Source organism: Pteropus alecto, unplaced genomic scaffold, assembly GCF_000325575.1.
Source record: "Pteropus alecto unplaced genomic scaffold, ASM32557v1 scaffold123, whole genome shotgun sequence".
Taxonomy (NCBI): domain Eukaryota; kingdom Metazoa; phylum Chordata; class Mammalia; order Chiroptera; family Pteropodidae; genus Pteropus; species Pteropus alecto.
In genome coordinates this window covers 2,756,324-2,763,551 of record NW_006433950.1, presented here as the reverse complement: position 1 = coordinate 2,763,551, position 7,228 = coordinate 2,756,324, and the positions used below count along the sequence as shown (strand labels likewise).

Sequence of the window (7,228 nt, the reverse complement as noted above, 5' to 3'; positions counted from 1 at the left end):
GTTGAGGATGTATTTATTTAGGTTTTGTGGCAGATATATATATTATAGTTCATAGTTAAAAAAATCATGTATTCTTTTTCTTAAAGAAGCTCCCCACCCCCAACCAAACAGGATAAGCTTTGGTTCCCACGAAAGCTAGATCCACCTGGCCAGTTAAGTGAGACGCAAATTTTTGCACAATGTATGGAGACATGGGAGCTCCCTGTCACCGGCGATGGCTGAGCTCCTAGGATGTGCCATGCCTAGAGCTGGGCCATCGTCATCTTTGCCACCTTAGGGGGAGGAGCTAACAGAGGGCAGAGGGAGAGACAACTGAGAAGGAACGGAGAGGCAGTGAGCGAGTGCGTGCATGACGATGACGCGGTTTGAGCTTGCGGATGCGGCCAGCCCTTTTTAGGCAAGATCTATCCTAGGATTTTTCAATCTCATGAGCCAAAGCTTAAGCGAATTTGGGTAGAGTATCCAAAAGAACCAAAAGAATGCTGAATTGACTATCCATCACTTTGAGCCCCTGCTTTTCGGGAAAAACAACCACCTCTAAAATGGTGATTTATCCAACGCAGGGTTCTCTAAGGCCGTTTCCGGCAGCCTCCACCGGCGAGGGTCCACGTCTTTCTGAGACCAGAAAGGTTCCTCGGGCTGTCTGTCTGTCCGCCATCCCGCCTTCCCAGCTGCACTGTACTGTGAGCAGATTTTATTCAAGGGCCACGTGTGACCGAGGGGAAGGAGGAGAGAAAAAACAGAGGGGAAGGACGGAGAACCTGCCCAACAAACAGCATTCGGGCCTTTCATTCTCATCGGAGCGAAGGCTGATTGATGGCCACTCTGAGGTTCAAATAAGATTGAGACGAAACATCTGTTCAGGGAGGGAGGGGGAAATGCCGAGAGAGGAAGAGGGGAAAGGGGGGGAAAAAGCCTTTTTTGGGCTAAAAATATCATGTCCCTTCCACTCGCCCCCCGTCCCTGCCCAAGTTAAAACATGTGATGAAATTCAACTTTTAAAACCTAACCCCGAGCTACTTGAAACTATGAAAGCCTTCTCGGGATCTGACACAAGTCAGAATTTCCACTGTTCAAGCTGAGCTTTTATGAAGAACAGACTTAAGAGAAACTGCTGTCACCGCTGAAACCTGGGCTTCTGGGGGGACTGCAGTGGAGTGGAGTCAGCCAACTGCCACTCGCCAGCAGGACAGGCTCTGAACTGACTGAGAGAAGCCAGCAGGGTGGCCTGCCTGCCCCCTCCGTCTGGGGGTCCCTGCTGCTCTCCAGTGAACTCCCCTCCTTCTCGGGCTTCGGGGGACGACAGCCAGCCCCTGCGACTGACCAGCCTTGCCCAAGAGTCACGTGGATCCACCTGTGTCCCCTCTCTCTCCACGCTCCCCGAACCCCAGACTCAGCGTCCACCTGCCTGCTCAGCATCTCCACTCGGATATCCAACAGGCATCGTGAACCCGACATGCCCGATCTCAAAAGCCTTGACTGTCACCTGCCAAAACTTCCACTGCAGAAGTGACAGCAGCATTTCCTTAGTTCCTTAAACCCAAAGTCTGAGATGCATCTAGGGTTCTTCTCTCTCTCTCTCTCTCTCTCTCCTCTCTCTCTTTAACTAGATGGTATTAAGAACACGTGCTTACTAAAAATGATGTGAATTCTATGCAGTGAAATATAAATATATCTGTGAAATCAGTAGCAACTTTGTAAAATTTTTGTTATAATCAAATAAATTAAGTTATGCCCAGATTATAGCTATGCATGGAGCACCATATATTTTATTTTCAAATGCATATAGTATTTACTCTAACTCGCTCTCCCTCTCTCTCTCTCCCTCTCTCTCATGCCCACTTCCACCCTCCTTCCCAGCCCCACGGTGGTCACCTTAGGCCAGCGCCATCGACTCCCGATGGCGTTACCGCAGTCACCTCCTGTTTTCATTGCTTCCTTCCTCCCTCTGCAAGACCATCCTTCCCAGAAGCCACAATCAGCTTGTTCGAATGAAGGTCAGAACGTGGCGTTCAGCTAACTAGGACTTTCCAAGGGGTTCTCTTGAACAGCAGGACGAGCCCCGAGCACATGGCCTCGCCCCTGCCGGCTGCCCTGCCCTCGTCCCCATTGTTCTCGCTCCACACGGGGTCCCTTCCTCTCCTTCCCTCAACCCCAGTTCCTTCACCTCGGGGTTCTGCTCGTTCCCCCGGATGTTCTCCCTCCACATCCGCCCGTGGCTGGCTCCTTCCTGGAATCTTCATCTCAGCTAAAATGTCACCTCCCCACAGAGGCCTGGTCACCCTCAACCCTTCACAGGGCTTCACCTGCTCACAGAGCACCACTGCCGGGCACTTGCATGCTCGCTGCCCGCTGTGTGTACTCACCACCTGCCTCCCGATGTGGACAGTCTGACGGCAGGGCCCACCTGCCTTGCTTATAGCTGAGGACCCCGGGCCCACGAGGGCCCCCACCTGCAGCAGGTGCTCAGCCAGCACTTGCTGAATGAGGACCTAGAGGCCTGAGTTCTGATCTAGGTCTGCTATGTGGCCCTAGACAGGTCACGTCCCCTCTCTGGGCCTCTGCTCTCCATCCACAAATGAAGGAGCTTCTCAGCTCTGTGAACTGCTGACCTCTCACGCCTGGGAGGACCAGCTTGGGCCCTGAGTGGCATCCGCGGGACCAGCCTGTGTGGCCTGAGGCAGGGGTCACCAGACTTCAGTGACTTCACAGTGTCCACTTCATCCTTCTAGTGAGTATTTATTGAGCATTTACAGCCTGCCAGACCCTGTGCCACACAGAGAGTGGAAGGGGCCATTCAGAAATTCCGATAGGATTAAAGAAGCTTTGAAAATAGGCCTTTGATCTGGACTAGCAAACGCTTATAAACACGCTGGCCGACTCCATCAAGGAAGACGGACCCACGAAACAAGTACCGTGACAGGTCACACATGCAGGGCACTTAGCCAGCACCAGCGCTGTTCTCTGGGCCCACGTGAACGACCCCACTGTCTCCACGGGAACCTGAGGAAGAAAGGCTGTGACTGCCCCCAGCGAGCAAACTGAAGCACAGAGAAGTTAAGCGGCTCGCTCGAGGTCACACAGTGAGTCGTGGTGCAGCCTGGCTGGAACCGGGGTCTGACCTGCAGAGTCCCAGAAGGGCAGAATAAAAGCCAGGGGAGAAGACACCTCTCGTGGACTCTGGTGGCGGAGGCAGAATTTGGGGCCCGTGCACGTCGGGACAGGCCCTGGGTCTCAGTCCCAGGACCACTGCCCCGTTCGGCGGGACCAGCCGCTCCAGGCACGTCCACCCTGGGGCCGGGGAAGCGGATGCCCCGCGGGTCCTGCCAGGCCAAACGCAGGCGGGGACCAGGTAGGACAGTGCAGCTGGGCCCACGGGGAGGGCGCCCTTCCTAGCAGGGCGAGCGGGCTGGATGGGCTCTGAGAGCCGGCCTCCTGTGGAAGATGCCAGGTGGGTGGCATCTGCCAGCCTCCACCCCCAGGCAAAGAGGTCGGAGGACAAGGAATCGGCACCTGGGCATGGATGCCGAGGGTCAGTGGGCGGAGGCCAGAGGGCGAGGCAGGGGCCCGGACGGCACTGGGTGGGAGGGAGAGAGGAGACCCAGAGAGAAGGGGCCATTCGCAGGCCTTTCCCTTCGACGGGCACAGAGCAAGAGCTGCAGCCTGTGGGTGTCGGGAGGACACCCCGAGACCCAGCACTTCCTGGGGGCCACTCAGGGTGACACGGACCTGCCATTCAGGCCTGGCACCAATTTTCACCACAAACCACTGTCTGCTACCACCTGTCATCCGGCCCCACTGGGGAGGCTGAGAAGCCAGGTGGGACGGAATTGTGGGGTTGACGGTCCCCTGTCCTTGCAGGGTCAGCAGAGCGGGGGTTGGGTTGGGTTCCATTCCCCTTCTCCCCACTAAAGGCACAGGTCCCGCCCCTGCCACGCCCCGCCAGCTCTGAGCCTGGGACTTTTGATGGTTACTTTGTTCTCTCCACAGTTCAAAAGGACCTCGGCAGCCCTCAGCCCTCGCACCAAGCCCAGCCTTAATCTCCCATCCCTAGTGCTCCCAGCTGGCCAGTTAAGGCGGTTAAGACTCTGGATTAGGGCCGGCTTTACATAACAACGCAGGAGCTAAAGCCATCCTCTCCTGGGATGGCTAAAAGACTTCTTTTTATCTTCACTCCTCAGATGGCCTTTTTTCCCTCCCTTAAACAGCCTTCCCGCCCGCCAAGAGGCAATGAACTTGGCCAACAGGAAGACAAAGGAGAGATTCAGGATTCGGCCCAGCCGCACAGAGGGACATCTGCAGCCCCACTCCGGGCGAGGTGGCTGCCTCTCCGTGGCCAGGACTGGGCAGCACCTGCTCTCCCCAGGCCTGGCCGAGTGGTGGCCTGCCGCCCACAGCCGTGCTCCGCAACCTGGGGCGGGCAGCCAGGGAGCCACAGACGGTCCCCGGGCCCAGCCTCCCCACTGGGCACGCAAGCCGGGGCAGCCCACGGCCGTCGCTTCCCGCGTTCCCTCGTTAATTCTGCCTTCGGTCTCTCGTTTCACGAGGAACACGCGACTACGTGCTCGTGGAAGTCAGGGCATTCCAGTTACACTGAGCCCTCCCGGACCCCTCTCCGACTTCGGTCTGCTCCCCCGTGTACAGGCGGAGCTGCTGTTTTTGTCCGTCGAGGCCCCCAGCTCCACAGTAACACGCGTGTACGGTACATACACACGTACGAGGAAACGGTGCTGTCTGGGCCTTCGCTCACGTGACAGACGACACGGTCCAGAGCGTAGCGCGTCCTTCCGCAACCCGGTACGACTTTTACATTCTGTGCTTCTGCACAAGCTTTTGTTTGCAGAGAAAGGGCTGGAATGCTTGACCGCCAACAGCCTAGTCCAACCCCCAGTTGGGAAACTGAGGCGGGCGGGTGGCTCCCAACTCCCCCCGTCGTCGGCGGTGGCACAGGTGTGCCTGGACACCATCAGGGACAGGCAGGAGGCCCGAAGCCCGACACGCAGCCGGTGGGCCACAGGGCCAGACTGAGCGCCACCACCCTCATACCCTTTGCCCCTGAGCTGGGACCGTCAGGCACCTCGTATGTACCCCCCACCCATTAACTGAAGTTTGTAAGTGCCATCCCCACAGTGGTTCACCCACCTACGAGGTGCCCACAACCTCTCAGCACCCACCGAGTCCTGCTCTACGTCCCCACCCGTCATTATAGAGGGCAAGGGGGTCCAGAGAGGGAGAGACCTGGCCAAGGGCCATGGCAAGTCACTGCCGGAGCTGGGGGGAGCCAGGGCGGGCTCCTAGGCCAGTGCTCTTTCTGCTTCACGGCGACAGGGCTCATTCTCTGCATGCGGACACTCAACAAGGTGGCTCTCCCTTTCAGAGAGAGGTAGACCCCGCGGGCAGGGTCGTGTCTGAAATCAGTTACATGACTTCAGACCGAGCTTCAGTGGACAGAGAAGGGCCTCGTTTCGGGCAGTGACCCGGGATTCAAAAAATGATGGACAGAGAGAAAGACAGACGGAGAGAGAGAAGGATGATAACTGGAGGATGGTCAAATGGCTTAAAGGATGAGTGATGGATGAAGGGGAGGTGGGCAGGGGAGGGGTTACGGGTGGCTAGGTGGTAGACAAGAGCTGGCTGGCTGACGGATGGGTAACAGAAGCGTAGGCAGGTGAATGAATGGGCAGTGCACAGGGATGGGTGGGTGATGGGAGCAGCAACAGCTGGCTGGCTGGATGAGTGCCAGGTGGGTGGGTCGTGGCTTAGTGGACGGGTAGGTGATGAGTGAGTGACAGGTGGATGAATGGGAGATGAGAGGACGGGTGAGTGGCTGGATGGACAGTGAATGTCCGATGGATGGAATACATGGACAGATGGATGAGCAAGACAATGAACTTGCTAATAAGTTACCATGTGAATGAACAAACGGATAGATAAACGGAATGAGCGCTGAACCCCAGGGAATCAATGTCTGAGGTCACCTCAGTGCCCAGGGTCGACAGCCTACATACCTTCACCTGACTCCTCAGACCTTCTCTAAGCACCTAGTCCTGACATTCTTCCACGGAGCCAAGGATGACAGCCGAGGCTTGGGGGAGTCCCTGTTGCCGCCACCAGATCTGCAGGCAAACACTCAAGGGAGACACCCACGGTCTGTCCATGAAAGTCCTCCCCTTTGAGTGAGGCCTGTTTGCAAGCGAACAAAGTTTGATAGCTAGTCCCCAGCCTGCCTCCAAGTCCTGGGCAACTGAGTGGCTCTTAAAACAGTGTTTCTCAAAGTGCAACGTGCAGACAAGTCACTTGGGGGCCTATTAAAACACAGCCTGGACTCAGCGGGCCTGGCGTGGAGGCTGAGAGTCTACATTTATAACGGCTTTCGAGCCAGATGTGGCCACAGTCCTCAAGTGGGGCTCAGGCTCCCCTGGAGAAACTCTTGGCACTGTCTGCTCTCCCTTCAAGGCCCCACGGGACCCCAAGGACTAGATCCCTCCCAGAGACCCTTGGGCCCCCGGCTCTCCTGCCAGCTGCCTGCCCCCGCCCCCAACAGAGAGGGCCTCAGTGTCCCAAGTCCAGCATTTCTCCCCTCTGCGTCCAGTAGAAGATGGAAGCACCATCCCCTCGAGCAAACATTTTCAGGTGCCACCCGTTCCTTGCACCACCTTGGGGAGTCGCGCAGGGAGAAGGCCCTCATTCCCGGTCTGCAAATGTGGAAACGAAGGCTCGGGAAGGGTCACGTGGCCTCCCCAAGGTCAAGTCAGCACACCAGTGGCGGCTGCCCCCCCATCTAGTGTCCCGATTCGTTCTACGATATAGAGGTTCCCCTCGAGAAAGAAGTATGAAAGCTACAGAGAGGGGTGTGCGTGTGTGTGTGCGTGAGCATGTGGGCACGTGTGCATGTGTCACGTGTGTGAGCATGCGGGCACATGTGCATGTGTCACGTGTGTGTGAGCATGTGGGCATGTGTCACGTGTGTGTGCACATGAGCATGTGGGTGCGTGTGCACGTGTCACATGTGTGCGTGCGTGAGCATGTGGGCACGTGTGCATGTGTTCATATGTGTGAGCATGTGGGCATGTGTGCACGTGTCGCATGTGTGCGTGTGTGTGAGCGTGTGGGCGCGTGTGCATGTGTTGCATGTGTGCGAGCATGTGGGCATGTGTGCACGTGTCGCATGTGTGCGTATGTGTGAGCATGTGGGCATGTGTGCACGTGTCGCATGTGTGTGGATGCA

The 7,228-nt window shown here is 57.0% G+C and overlaps 1 protein-coding gene across 1 annotated transcript in view; it reads right to left on the bottom strand.

Annotated features, from left to right (window-relative positions):
* Positions 1-7,228, bottom strand: part of NKD1 (naked cuticle homolog 1) — a gene marked incomplete at its 3' end in the record, with an annotated part of 177,766 nt that overhangs the window by 15,948 nt on the left and 154,590 nt on the right. The gene's annotated exons all lie outside the window — the stretch shown is intronic.